The following is a 16,469-nucleotide window of genomic DNA, read 5'->3' on the forward strand; positions in this document are numbered from 1 at the left end:
GAATAAAAAAACATGAACACAGTAAGTATTTTTATTATTATTACTATTATTATTATTATATAAACCTAGTTGCAAGTAGGCCTTTGTCCTGGCGGCAACGGTCAAGTCAGGTCAGCGGTCATTCTTACAATGCACAAGCGTGCATACACAAGAAGAACAAATATGAGACAAAATGCTCTCATATGAAATGACAGTTTTAAGATTACCAACGGCGTGAAAACTAACCCTTTGGGTTTTAGAATAAAGGACGTAACTCCGAAGTGTCGCCTACCCCCTCTCCTATCCCCCAGATTGCCCACTCGCGAATGGTGCGCAAAGGTAGTATTCGATTTTCTCTCGGGAAATGTTGTCTGGAAGGCAGCAGTTGACCTGCAAACATTCTGACTTCATGACTAATCCCTTCGAATATAGGTGAATTCACATATTTCAACCTTTACTCGATTTCGCATTTTCGCCTTTGCGGCGTCTTCACGGGAGGGGGATTGTGGGTTAAAGCTGCTGGTAGGATATTTCGGCAGTGAAAAAATCAGTGTGCCTTGAGGTAATGATTTCACTGGTGGATATGAAATGGAAAGCGATCTGATTTGGGAAACTTTTTATAGATACCATAAATACCTTTTTGCATTTCCGATACCCCGTTAAATTACCGTAATAATCGGCTGCACTTATTAAAGGAAATAATTGGATTTTTAAGATTCGCCATGTACCGAGTAAAGTTCAAGTCAACGATATGTTTTGAGAAGAATAACTAATGAGAGAGTTAGTAGAATTCAAATCGAATGTAGCACGTGGGGAAAACTTCACCCCAATCGTTTGCCGGGGAAACAACAAATATTACAATGCAACAATTTCAGAGTGTAAAAATAATTCGCCTTGACTGGGATTCGAACCCAGATCTCTCAATATCCGGTCGAGTGCTTTAGCCACTTAAGCTACCGAGGCCCGAAATGCACATTAGCGGATGACTCCGTTAAAAGTTACTGTTGCGGCATCTCCCGCAGTTTCTTTGGAATTTAACAAATATTACGTTATGAAGCTCTTATGATATTAAATTCGTATCTTACACGTCGTAGGTTAGCAATATCATTGTGCTTCAATGGATTAGTATTTAAAATAAAGATAGGATTCATCATCACCAATACTCACGAAAAGAATCTTTCAATATTATCTTATTAGGCAGTGAGAGCAAATTAAAATCGATATTTAATATCAGAAACACATTCATTGCTCGGAAAAATATTTAAAAATTTAATTAATTCTCTTTCTCTCAACTAAATTCTGTTATTCCATTTGTAGCAATTGAACTATTGCAAATAAAACATCAGATTTATTTTTAAAATTGGATATGTAGCTCCCATCGTTGATTTTGCATCTATTTTACCTTAAAAATTTTAGTTTTCACTAACTTTATGGCCATATATCTGATTTTTGAACAACTCATTCTGTGAACTTTATTTTAACCATTTAATATTTTTGACAAATAAACAGATTTAAGTTTTTGCTCAGTACGTCTGATCTTTGATTCTATTTTTCTGCGGTGGCAAAGATCATTTTTAATACCTATGTAATAATGATTCGTAATTAAATAAAGGCGCTATTCTTTGACATAAATAATTACAGTTCCACATTTTATCGTAGTTAAAGCAGTTCTTCGTGCATTGTATAATTTCAAATTGAATGGAAAATCAAAGAACGTTCTAAACGTTCCCAACACGCTGAATGTTAAACAACCAGCAGTTTATTTATTAAAATTTCAAAGCTATGTGACTAAACTTCGGAGAACTAAAAAAATGTTCTCCTTATTTGTAAAGCGTTTCATCAGACAAATGTGGTTTATGGTTAGGGGTCATACAAATTGCGTTGTTATTCTAAGATTCGTGTGTAGGTATAGGACGTCCTACGCCTGCCGAACCGAGAATCCTTCAGGGTACGGTCGTTGTCGGTTAAAAGGCTTAAAGCCCTCCCTTCAACGGTGAAGACACCAAGCTCAGGTTTTGCGGGTAGATCGCTAAAGTGCTTCCCCAGGGTCAGCGTCCACCAATGGAACGAAATCCCTGATCGGATCCCACCTCACGCACGCCGTGTCCCTCAAAGGGCTCCTGAGGAAGAGGAAGCCCTTTTCCCCAAAAAAACCGTTTCTTTCTTGGAGACACCGCCCTCTTCTTCTCATGGTACTTTTTGCGGCGAGATGGGGGAGGGGGGTGGAACGGGAGGGAGGGGGTTTATCCACGCTTAACCGCGTAACGGAGTGCATTTTGAGCGCATTTAAAAGGTTCGTCGCGGTGCTCTGTGGGTAGGGCACGAGACCCGAAGACCTTGCGGCTGAAATGGCTACGCCTCACGCCAACCCAGTGAGATGGTTCGTGAAATTTTCAACGGAAACTGTTGCACGCCTCCACATTTGTTCCATACAAATGGAGTAAGGGAGTTTTGAGGCATCTGCTTCTCTTATAGCGCCAAGCAAGAAAGTATTTGAGCTAAGAAAAGAAGAAGGCGCATTTTGGAATGAAAACACTTTAAAAGGGTGAACAATATTCTGCCATAAAAAAACGTCTTCATTTACCATTAAAAAACCGAACAAAATGAGTAAAGTATACTAGGGGAGTGATATCATTATGTCCTTGGGAATCCAAAGAAATATTTAGAGTTTTTAATGTAATTTTAGATAATATTTTTCTATTGGTCGTTGAAGGAAAATGACTGGCGTAGATTTGAAGCTTTTGAGAGATGGACATGGAGACGGATTGTAAAAGTTAACTTGATGGAGAGGTAAACACACGAAGAAGTAGCAGTAATGATAGGGAAGAAGTGAGGATTGTTTAGAGAAATTCGAGGGGGCCGGGAAGGTTTTATTTTCGGATGGAATGCTGAAGAATGACTGAGACAAGAGAAGGACTTCAGGTAACCGAGATAAGACGAAGAATTGGAAACGCATACGGGATAGAATGAAGGGAAGAGTAAAGTATCGGGTGTGTAACTGAAGAGGTTTTTATTGCAGTGTGGATTGTCAGGTTGTGTCTTGGCAGGTAAGGCTTGGAAGTGTAGCGTTGTTCAGTCTACGTCCATCCAAAACCTGCTTTAAATAGAAGCCTAGCTTAACAAAAGATAATTAAAATAAAATAGCTCCTCCCAATATCCTCTACAGAAATAGATTACTAAAGGCAGGAGATATTCAAAAAGTGCCGAAGATGCACTGAGATGGATACCAAAATGCCAATCCGGCAGTTGGGAAAGGATGTTGCACAGTTAGCCTTTAAAGTCTTCTCGCTGTCGAGTTCAAAAAGCAGACCTGGAAGCTCAAGCACAGAATATTTTCTTGAGCTAACTATAAATACCACTCAGTTTACGGAAAATTCGTAAATTATCTTTTAAAACAATAGAAGAGTCCATCATGAGTGTTATGACTACGGATCTTGCGTGAATTCGGTTATTTCCTTCGGTTAGGTGTTCATTTCACCATAGGAAGTGTCGAGTCGATTTGGCAACTCTGTCGAGAAGGCGCCTGAGTGGCCTAATCTCTCCCCCTCCCCATCACCCGCACCCAGGCGCCGTTAACCCTTCCCCCCCTCCTTCCCCCCCTCCTTCCCACTCGGTCATCCGTCACGCCACCTCACACCACCCCCCCTCCCCCTCCGACCAGCCCCGCCCTCCCACGGCGGCTATGCATATGCGGGCTCTGAGTCGCTTCCACTCCAATTGGGGTGGGCAGGGAGTTGGGGCGGGAGGGGGGGGATTGTCTTACGGGAGGGAGGAAGGGGGCGTGAACCCTGATATCGCACCACTCCGAACTGCCCTACTTTCCGCCGCACTCTTGAGAATCGCCTCCCCTCCCCACACCGTCGAGGAGGATAAAAACGTGTAACAAACATACCCCCCCCCCACACCCACGCCTCCATACACGTATCAATTTTTTTCTTTCTTTCTTTTTCGTCTCTTTCTAAAGAATGGAGTTCCGAAGAGACGGCCTATTTCGAGTAGTTTTCATGATTCCCTCACGAGTGTTTTTTTGAAATGGAATTCGAAATATTTTCCCCAAAACCTTTTTAGGTGGACCTCGTATTATCGGGAAACTTTTTATTTTCTCGAAAGAAATATGAGTAAAAGTTTCGAGATGTGAAGTAACTTCAATAATTTTCGTTCGAGCGCTACTTTACAGATACAAAATGTTTAAGACCAAGTTTTGAAGATAAAGATGACCCCCTTTGGAGTGGAAATAGCTACAAAATACCTTTACAAAATGTGGCGAGTCAATAATAAACCTAAGTTAAATGCGTAGTAATACAGAATTCCGCGATATTTTTCCCACTAAACAGTTAAATGGAATCTATAGATACAAAATTAAATTTGTCTTTTTCCATATACCTCTTTTGATTTAGGAATTGGTCCGCGAACAAAGCGAATAAGGATATCCAATCGAAAAGACTGTACTCTCCACAGATTTTTGTCATAAGGTACTGCGCGTTTCACTAACTTGCGGCAGGTTCCTGAAGATGCCGCAAGTCGGTGAAACCTTACCTTATACATAATAATAAAAATCTGTGGAAAACTACGGTCTTTTAGTATGGATAATGAATACTCCCACGGATTGAAGCCTGAAACAGTAGAATATACTGATGAGGATAACTAAGATATGTGCAAGCATCGAATGATCTCAATAGGTTAAAATATGGTACCAATGTTGGAAAACTTTGGAATAAAATTATTTTTTTAAGATCTGAAAAAATATCGGTATTGAATACTGATAGGTTATACTATGCTTAGCGTTACTATTTTAAAGTACTACGTTTACTCAATGTTTTTGGTGGACCTTGTGGGAATACATCATATACTCTAGTTCAACTTGAGCCCTGGAAGATGATGAACCAGTCCAAGCTCGCAAGAAATACATATAAACTCTTGGTGGAAAAATGTAAGGCTTTCATTTGAAAACGTCACTTTTTCCTCATCTTTGTGATTTGAGGCATATTTCTGATTATCTCATGAATAATATGATAAAAATGGTGATCACTAATAAACCTAAGTAAAACTTGAAATATAGCTTTTGCTAAACTTTGGTTCTTTATGGAGTATATTTATGGATTTAGGAATATCAATTCTGAAGGTAATAGGAATTACCACTATGACCTAGACAGAGTTTACCTGCGGAGTTAAATAAACGAGGGAAAGTGAGAACAGAGCAGTTTGGTGACCTATCGTAGTTTAAAAATCCGTAATAATATTGTTTGTATTGTTTGTATTGTAATAATATGAGCCCTTGTGCTCATAAAAGAAAACGCATGTATTCATATGTTACTAATTGTATAGGACGATAATAAATAATTTGTCTCCTTTTTGAATTAGATATACGAATGTATACTATATATCATGGGCGTTCAGATAAACTCTAATTAAGAGTGCATGCGCCGTCATTGAAGAATTGAGGTCATTCTGGGTACTTCTAATTTATTAATTAACACCTCGGGTGGGTCTATGTGACGCGCTATTCATTTTGCCTGATACATTATTAAATTAAATAAAAATTCATGATTATTTTTGCATTTTTTTACTTTCCCTTACCCTCATGTACATAAGTCCTCAGTAAACATCGGTACCAAACAGTACGGGAATTCATTTGATTCATGGGGATTTTTTACCCTACTTAAGCTAAAATACGTGCCTGAAAATGGCTCACGAAGAGGCTTCCGTCCGTAGGATGATGGTAGGACACCTCCCATAACACTAAAAGTAATTGCGATTTAAAAAGAAATCATATGAGGAGGTTGGGCGAGAAAGTCTAGCAGTTAGAGACCTGGGCTGACCTGTGGGCCCCGGTTAGATTCCTGTTGACGCCTCTGGGCACCCTCAGCTCCGCCCAAGCTGTGTAATTTATTCCTGGGAAACAGTAGGAGATGCAGAGAAAGGATCTTTCTTCCTGATGTGAGAATTTCACGAGCTTTTTGGGCATTGTATTATATAATCTCAACCCTCACCTATCGAACAAACTTTGGATTGAATGCTGTGGATTTCTCACGTAAGAAGAAAGTTTAAAGTCAAAGGAAATTATTAAAGGCTGATTATTGATGGAGCTGTTGATTCTCCATCATTGATACCTTGTTAATCCGTCATTGAACCTCCTAGTAGAAGATATACCTATAAACATTTGAAATGAAAGGCCAATTGCCTTTTTCAGAGTTGAAGCATCGGGTTCATAAGGAAGTAAAAATGAATGCATTCATACATATATTCCTCACGTCATTCCCTTTCGGGAGAGATTTTAGTGTCAAAAAGGTTTGCCATAATTCATTTCAGTTAAGTTACTCTCATGCTATGCTCTACCAAAATACCAAATCAATGTATATTTCTTTCACTTATGCCACATTCACGCATTGATTTGGGAATTTTCTTTAATACCAGAAGCTTTGTTTTATATTTCCTAAACCATTAACTCACGATTTTCTTATTCTGCGAAGCCTTATTATGCGTCAAAAGCTAAAATTCAATCACTCTGAAATTTCAATAATACTACCTTGATCAAAAAATTCCCGGAATTTATTCAGAAAATTAAAAATACAAGTTTATTCATCTAAATCCATATTGTCCCCTTCAAAGTAATCCCCATCGACTGCAACACACTTATGCCAGCGCTTGATCCAATCCTCGAAACATTTTTCATATTCGGTTTTCGGTATGTCCATCAGTGCTTCCTGCGATTTTTCCATTACTTCCTCTCGGCTGCTAAAACGCGTTCCCCGTAATGGTTTTTTAACTCGATTGAACAGAAAGAAGTCACAGGGAGCCAAATCAGGTGAATTCGGTGGCTGTTGGATGGTATTTGTTGCATTTTTCGTCAAAAAATTACGAATAATGATAGCACTGTGCGACGGTGCGTTATCATGGTGCAAAATCCACGAGTTTTCTGCCCACATTTCTGGTCTCTTTCGGCGAATTGCTTCACGCAAACGTCTCATAACGCCCAAATAATACTCTTTGTTTACTGTCTGGCCTTCTGGCAAAAATTCATGATGCACTACACCGTTGTAATCCATGAAAACCGTCAGCATTGCCTTCTTTTTTGACTGAAAACGACGTGGTTTTTTTGGTCTCGGCTCATTTGGTGAACGCCATTCACTTGCCTGATGTCTGGATTGCGTGTCGTACTCATAAACCCACGTCTCGTCTCCAGTAATGATCCTTTTGATGAATGTGGGATCGGATTCAGCCTCGCAAATCATGTCTTTTGCGACGTCAACACGGTCTCTTTTTTGCATGAAATTGAGGTCTTTTGCTGCTACACGACGGAAACCCAAATCATTAACCACAATGTCTTGGGCGGATCCATAGGCAATGTTCAAGTCCTCCGCTATTTCTCTGATGGTTAATTTGCGGTTATTGACCAACATTTCTTTTACTTTATCAATTTTTTCACCGACTTTCGATGTCGATGGTCTGCCACTGCGTTCATCATCTTCGATTGACTCACGACCACTTCTGAACCGCTCGTGCCACTGGTAAACGACCGTTTTTTTTAGAGAACACTTTTCCAACATTTCCAACGTCCGTGCGCCACTAAATCCTTTTTTTACGCAAAATTTAATACAAGTTCGTTGTTGCAAATTTAAATCCATTTCTGCAATTGTAAAAAATCGCCAACACACCCAGAGATAGATGTACTCTTGGCTACGTAACTTTTGCAAATGTCAAGTTATGACACTAAGATTTAAAGGGAATATCAACAACAGATGTACCAATTTAACAAAAAAAACAGAACTCAAATCGGAACGATGGGAGCGCCACACGGTGGTTATTCCGGGAACTTTTTGATCAAGGTAGTATAAGGGAGTATCGGTGAATAATAATAAATTAAACATACATATCTTTGCATTCATTTATTGCATTAAAATGATAAGCTTAATCAATTGTAAACAAAACTGTGTTATCATTCAGAGAAAAGTCGTTGAAAGGGCAGTTACCTCACCTCAAATCCTCCTTGTCACCTACGGTCAGTGATCGTAGGATGGTCAACTCCAACTTCGCAGCGGGGAGATGTTTCTCCTTCGGATTCATGAAGGGCTTGGAAGCGAAAATAGTCACATCCCGCTGAGCGGGCTGATCGATAACCATCTTCGGCTTGGGAGGATCTCACGTCCCCTCAAGAGAAGCGGTCGCTGGTTCCCAGCCGCTGCCCCTTCCCCCTTCCCTCAACAGCACCCATCCCCTCCCTCCCCCGCACCCTCTCATCCGGTCTCGTATTGTTGAGCAAGCAGCGACGGTTCCCCCGAGATCTCTTTTGCGTCCAGGCGTATTTATAGAGGGCGTCAACAGGTAGAGCCATCTCGATCACGGCGGTCAATGCGGCGATGCACCACGGCCGGCCGCCCAGCCGAGCTTGTGAGTGGAGTGCTGAAGTTTGATGTGCCCGTCATCCAGCTGGACAAAATTAGATTCGATCCTTGAGTCGTCGGAGTGTCAGTTGGAACTCAATATCTTCATCCCGAGTCGGGAAAATCTGGTTGTCGACACAAGATACGTATATTTTTATTTTAAATTAAATGCAGAGTTTCACATTGCTTAATTTGAGTAAATGAGAGAGAAATTATCATTAGAAATATCGCGCTCTACTGTGTAATGAATCAGAGATGATCATTACGAGAATTCGGTATAATAGTTGTATTAAACTTTAAACCAAAATTATTTAATGGTGAATTGTATTCTATTGTCCGTTCAGCGGTTGAGTTCCTATTTAAATACGTACTTTAATTCAAGAGCTTACGTTTCGGTAAATTTATACCTTTATTGCCCCACCCTAGAGAACTAGGGGATGAATTTTGAAATTTAAAAACAATTTGAGATGAATAAGTCGCTATTTCTTCATTTCTTTTATCTTTCGACAAATATATATTATATATATATATATTATATATATATATATATATATATATATATATATATATATATATATATCTGAAATTTTAGCCTATGTCGTTTCCCATGAAATTCTCTTTCTTCTTAATTTGACGATTATTGGTCGACAGATATTGTTTTTAATTAAATTGAAACACTTTCTGAAAAACATGTTTGGAAATATTTGCAAACGTGTTGTACTACGTAGAATATTATTCAAAGTAAATAATATTTGCATAAAATTCCTCGCACTTCACTCAAAGAAAAATTGGAAAATGTGGAGGATCCATGTGGAGCGTATTGTGCCCTACTCAGAAACGTGGTTGTTGAAGTTGTAGGATAAGAACACGTTGGACCCTGTTGAGATTATATTGTGGAGAGCACTGGAAAAATTAAATTGATACAGGTGAAAACAAAAAATAATGTATACGGGGTTGGAAATACACAAAGATAAAACTCCTCGCTGAAAGAAGTGTACTCAAGGTATACTGTGGAGACAAGTGATGGATTATTGAACACGGTGGCAATGGGTAAGAATGTTGGATAAGAGAAATTTAGAGGGAGGAAAAGAGGAAAAGAAAATTTGCCGATTGAAAAGATATATGTAATTTAAGAACTTTATTGTTTTAGTGCAACAAATTATGGCATTGAATGCCCCATTATGCAGGACTTGAAGTGTGATAGTTCCTCTTCGTGTTCTTTAAAAGTCCTAATTGAGCGGTAGACCAAATATTGCCGCATGCGTTCTCTGCTGAGCTCTCCATTAACCCTCAGGAAGAAATCAATAGTTTCGTAAATCTGATCCAAAAGTAGGTATCGGCATCAATCGCAAAACCAATATTATATTTTTTCCCCAAAAAATCCTAGGAACACTTTCGTGGAAGCCCTTCGGCAAATCGAGACGGTATATCTCCATTCCGAGTAAGATTAAGGAAACGAATTATTATTCCGATCGTCTTATTCTAGGTCCGGGAAAGAGTAATGGAAGACTGGAAGTGCATTTGCCCTTCCTTATCCGTGTTATCTGCCTGCCCTCCATGTCCACCTCATCCCCCAATCGGTGTGTGAGTGTCAGGAGAGGCTGCAGTCTCTGTCTTTCGACGGAAAAAAGGCTATTCTGCGCATCGCCTTTCGCCGCATTGATTTCATTCTTATAATAATGTATTTCTAGATCGCTCTAGGCCTCTAATTCTTGTCATAAATATTTATTGTTAGCGGCGCATCTCAAACTGAAATGCATTTTGGCGATACCTCTTGGTCGTCCATCTTTTTCTTCTTCCCGTCCATACCTCGTCCATTTTTGTGTACATCGTGGAGACATCAATATTTTTTCGTAGTTCTTCGACTGGCGGAACCTGTTTTTTATCATTTTTTCTTTCTCTCAAAATAACGGGGGTGCTGCAAGCCCTTTGAGTCATTTCCATATCTTCTGGTGTCTAATTAAGAGATAGACTAAAATTCTGGATCTAGGGGCTATTATAGTGGACTCGGTGTCCAGTTTAGTTGCCCTACAAATAAGAACAAATCTTACATGTTATGTGTGGTGCACCAACTGTCTTCATGAAAATATAAATTTTAATATGCTCGTCCATAGTAGCCAATTTTTAAGATTCGCCTATTAATTTCGCTGAGAGTGGGTACTGTTACTTAGTATTCTTGCTCATGAAACGGGAGCCTAGGGTTATTTTCTAGATTAAGTAAGAACTGTGTTTTGCTTAACTCCTTTTCAGTAGCAAATACTGAGGAAGCGGTTTAATTATTTTGGGGCCTAGTATGTAATCAGATCAGGGAATCATTGCTCCCAACTGCAAGGCAGTGTGCATGACCTCAAGAAACAGTCATATATGCTTTACGTGAGTAACTTGCAAATCTATTGCCAAATACATTAAAAAAGTGTACATTTAAATCATATTGTTATTTTTAAAATGGTTATTAAGGTTCAAATTATTAGGTCTTTTAGAATTTTTCATCCTCCCTCCATTTTTTGTTTGTGCAAGAATGCAACACTGCTTAGGGACGAGATGCAAGAGTGCTACAGGCCATGCAGTGAGGTTAATTGTTTAATACATCTACATCTACATCTACATCAATACCCAGCAAGCCACCAAAAAGGTGTGTGGCAGGGGGTGCAGCACCAGAAGGAAAGGGTAAGGGATGAGGGGATTAGGGTTTTTCAAATGGATGGGGAAAGGTAAGGGGAACCTGCAAAAAAAAAATATATATATATATAATATAAATATAAGCGTATAACCCTGCGCAGTCGCTACCTTGTAGGTTAATACTTATTATGTCGAGCCGGATCCTGGGCGATTTCTATTAAAAGAATTCTGGTCTCTTATTGTTCTCGGAAAAAATGACCATTTAAATCTGTCTGTCCTGCAGTCAATCTCTCTAATCTTACATTCGTGATCCCTCCGCCCGTAATACGTTGGGGGGGGTTGATAAATTGACAATGGTTAAAAAGAATTAAAGTATTTGTAGTTGACTTTTGACTTTTCCTGTCCTGTGACCATTAAATGTAGCCACAATGAGTCGGCTAACTAACACGATGCTGAGTGAATAACTTGCAGAGAATATACATGATATGTATAAAAAGTAACGGGGAGATTTTCGGGAAAATAGATCCATTTCGAATACTGCTCCAATGCCTCAAAATTCTTCAAAGTAGGAGTACATTCCTTGAGCGCTGGCATACTTTTTCCAACGGCTTTTCTACGACTCGATGGCTTCCAGGTAGGCGGATTCCGGAAGGTCCTTAAGGGTACGCGTGCAAACTTATTTAACGGCACTTCAGGGACTCATGGTGATTTCCTTTGAGGGCGGATTTCACTACGTTTGGGAATAGGAGATAGTCTGCTGGCGCCAAGTCGGGACTTAAAGGGGGTTGGGGAATCGTCGTGATGCCGTTGCAGAAGGTCTTCACTGGCAGATAGACACTCGACTCTGCCCTTTTGATCCTCCGTCCAAAGACTTTCGACGGGACGAATTTAGCGCAAATCAGATGTCGTATTGCCAAGAGTTTTCAGTAATGATGGTGTTCACTGTCACCTTATGAATGCCAATACTATATCTGCGTTCATGCGCACATTTAACCGACTGTCTGAATTCAGCACTTCACGCACATGTCAGGAAAAAATTTTTAACGATACTTTTTATGCAAACCTTGTGTAGCATTTACAGAGTTAAAGAAAGAGAGAATTGAAACATTTTTAAAACACTGAAACAAAATCTCTCTGAAATTTTAATTGACAACTTGTGCACATTTATTCTCACTTTTATTTTTAACTTTCCCCTCCCTGGCTTATCCATTCAACTTCTCTCAACCTCCAGAAGTGCATTGGCCGCATCTTATTGACCAACTGCATCTGCTATCTTGCTTCATGCCATATTGCGGGGCTAATTCATCCTTTCCATTTCTCACGAAATCGTTCCTTAGTTTCTGTTTACAAATGGTCAGAGTGCGCCTGTTAGAATCATTTTTCTATCAAACAATTACTGGGATGAAAGATAAGGTCTCCCCGTGCATCGGCCATTAATATTACATCCAGCCGTTGCCCCTTATCTCTACTCCCGCTCAATGAAGAAACCTTGAACTTGGCGATTCAGAGCAAAGGGAGTGCTTTTCAGGCGTGAGATTGCCTTCGGTAAGGTTATTTATATAGTATATTTATACAATCTAATTATTTTTCAAATTTCATAGTAATATCATATCGAACCCTCAAACAGTTTGACACATAATACTTGTTTCATATCGCTCGTGGTGTAGAAATCGTAGTTTCTCACTCGGGAATTTTCTCTCTGCGTTGAGAAAGCACACAGTGTATAGGTTAATACGCATGTTAATGCTTTTTAACATAATTAATCTGAAAAACTAAATTGTTCACTTACCATACCATATATGGAGGTTTTTGAAAGTTCTCTAAAGTTCAATTAGCCAGAAAGAGATGCATGATATCAGTTGAGGGGATGGAGAGAACTCTTTCATGCAGGCAGGAAGTGACATACATATCAAAGTCCAAAGGAAGTGGAAGTGTACCGGGTTAGAGTACGGTTTTGATGGGGCAAGGCACCACTTAGTACTGTTCCTTTAAGTTCTAACAAGCATGACGCAAATTATACTTAAATTCCATATTTTATTAAAAAATCACTCATTTTTAAGTCTGAATTCTTTCAACCTCTCTTAGTTCCATCCAAAATATTTATTATTTTCCTCATTTCACCTCGCTTTCCCAATATTATCCCCGCTTTCACTGTCTTCAGTATATAATATCGCCTTTGAATATCTCCTTCAGTAATCTGCATGCCCTGGCTTTTACAAATATTTCCAAAGAGTCCTATTTCTTCTCCTACCATTCTGAGATATTCACGGCCTGTTTTTCTTTCCATACATTTCATTTTCTTCCCCTTCAAAGGAAGACCCGATGTAAAATCTACAGGTACCTGTATGCTAATGGTACCTGTATGTAAATGCACTTAGAATCATTAGTTTTCGTAGCTTGTGGGACAAAGAGTCGTTAAGCAACTGACGTCAGATGTGTACGAAACATTCGGAAATAAAAATATTTTATTTCCCCCTTCGAGCGTAGAAAATATTGATTAATTTCATATAATAATCTCCTTCTTCCTTCTGCTTTGAAAAACGAACGTTTACCAATCGACTTGTAGTGTTTAACTACGAGTCCTAGTGTCGCTTAAGCCTTTTATAATATTTTGATGCAAATTTGGTTTCCGGAGGAGGTAGGTTTTGAGGTGGTATGAGGACAAAACCGGTATTGACAGTATCCAATGCGGGAACTGTGCCGTGTGAAACATTGATGTTACCTGCTGCGAATGGTGCATTTTATTTCAAATCTCCAATCTTCCGTGGCGACTTGTCGGCTATCTTTAAAACGCTTAATCCACTTTAAAACGGATGTTTTCTTCGGAGAATTATCACCGGAAACGGCTATCAACATTTCAGTAATTTCTTGATCACTTTTAACGCACTTCACCAAAAAAACTCCACGTCATGGCCGCCCGGTTACACCAGTTCGCGTATTTATTGTACAGACTACGTAGGTCATGTTTCAGGCACAACAGACTCATTTGCATAACAAGCTTTTAATTTGTTATAATTCAGCTCTGTTTCATTTGAATTATTACACAAAGAAGTGCATATAGGTATACATGTACGATGTAGGAACAATAAAGCTATATAAAAATGTACGATACATGAATATACATAAAGCTTATCGCTAAATCCGTTCATTGTTCTATCAATGGAAGCTACGGATTAGGTTACGAAATGATTTTCATGCTGAAATGTTGAAGGGCTCCGGAGACCTTGATCCTTGACTTTGATTGAAAAAGGTAGCGTGGCAAAACTTAATAGAGAAATGCCGTTAAATATGGTCAATTATTTCCAGCACTCATTTGGTGTAGTCTCCTTTTGTTTGGAACTGGTTGGAATCAAGAGACGTGCGCAACTTAGTTTTATAAATATTTTAAAGAAACTTGTTTTCATGAAACATATAAAAGTATAACTATCTAAAAATTGAAACTATCATGTTATGTTTGATCGATCTTAAATATATCTGAAGCATTTGAGATTCTTTTTAAATTTTTTTTTATTCAATTGATGAGTCAAGGAGAGTAAAACTGAAGTTTTGGTATTGGTTAAAATTATAATGAACCAAGAGAAAAGTTCATATCTATGTTGAAAGGTATGTTTATGTTTTGCATGCCGAAGATGATAGGGAACTGGGTGGCAATCTTAACAAAATTTGGCCAATTGAAATTGTATGATTTAAACGGGGATAAAGCTAACTAAAATTGAATTAATTTGTGAGAGAAGATGAGAATTTAAACGGTAGGAACTTAAGTGTAAATCAATTGAAGGAATCCACTGTTCACTCAAACAATGCGCCCTCATCATCAGAAATAAACTATTATTATGCTAGAGATAGGTTTATAAGAACCTTAGACAATGTTTACCGTATTTTTAGATCATCTGAGAATTTACATTCGTTCTAGACCTGGTTTTCCTACACTATTTATTACTTAAATGCGTATTCAGTGAAGACCATCATACTCGTGTTTAATGTCAAATTACATCATCTAATATACAAGTAAAGTCTATTATCATTTTTCCTTTTCCACCCTTATCCTCGGCGATGACCCGGTGTCACCGCCCCCCACTTCTTGCGATATACCGTACTTGGACTTATACTCTTTCAAAGTACACGTAGTGGATGCTAAACTTCCAGCCCAATACAATGCTTTATTGTTGGTTTTCCTCTTTATTCAGTTCATTTCCTCCTTTATCCTCTCACCAAAAATCTTACATGCCACTCGTCAGCATTATTCTTGGTATAATTAGCTAGTTATTGGACTTTCCTATAATAGCTGTTATTAAATACGTTCAGACTTCATCTAATTCGAAAGAAATTATTTCCTTTTTCGATTTTTTTATACTATCAGCTAATCTGCCTTCATAAATTCCAGCAAGCCCATTCTCCATATCCATATGTTCGCTTTTTTAATATTCTCCCTTCTATTAAGGCGCGATATCTACTTCTCAATAGCTCAAAAACTTTTTGCAAAATTAATGTAACTTAAATTACCGAATTTTTTTAATAATATGGCTCATTGTGAGTACTCGACCCAAACTTTGAAGAGATATTGATTTTAACATAAATTAGTTGCACACATATTTTTAATGTAATAAATGGACATTATTACGTATCATCAAACGTATTGATATAATTATTGCTACTTATAATAATTAATAATTTTCATCCCTGTCATATTTTAGCAATGTTTCTCTCGAAAACATCTCTATAGGTGATACAATTTGTGTAATGGCATTGGTCAACTCCCCTCCCTGAATAATATATGACCATCAATAAAATACCCAATTACCATAGAATATTAAGTCAGGCAATCTCAGGATTTTTCAATAGTCACTTGATCAATAGTAATAACAATCAAAAGCAGAGTTAGATATTTTGATATTTTAATACCCTGCAAGCCACCGCCAGGGTGTGTGGCAGGGGGTAAATACACACAAGAATAATTTTTACCCGAATATCACCTACCACGATCGGACAATGTTACAATGATTTCTTATTGTTTCTGAGAAAAATGACATCTTAGTCGTAAATCTGTACTAAACGTAATATTTCTAATTCTATTCACATGATCTCACCTACCGTAGTACGATGGGGGTATTGATACATTTTCAGCATCACTGCTAAAGAGACTCCCTTCCAATTTATGCAAGAGCTTCAATTTGTGATTTAACCTTCGCTCCGTGAGTGATTCCCGGGCTAGCTGCTCCTAATATTTTGGATACGCTACTAAGTTTATCATAACTAACTTTGGATACGCTAATAAGTTTATCATCATATTAAAAAGATAGAAAAAGTTCAAAGAAAGGCAGCAAGATATGTACTCGGAAGGTACAAAAGAACAGATAGTGTCACGGATATGTTAGATGTACTGAAATGGGAGAGTTTGAAAAATAGAAGAAAAAGGAGTAGGTTAGGCGCGATGCATAGAATTGTTAAAAAGGACGAAGCGTGGGAAGATTTATGGCAAGGGATAGAAAA

Source organism: Hetaerina americana, unplaced genomic scaffold (assembly GCF_022747635.1).
Source record: "Hetaerina americana unplaced genomic scaffold, ioHetAmer1.1.p SCAF_6, whole genome shotgun sequence".
Classification (NCBI taxonomy): Eukaryota; Metazoa; Arthropoda; class Insecta; order Odonata; family Calopterygidae; genus Hetaerina; species Hetaerina americana.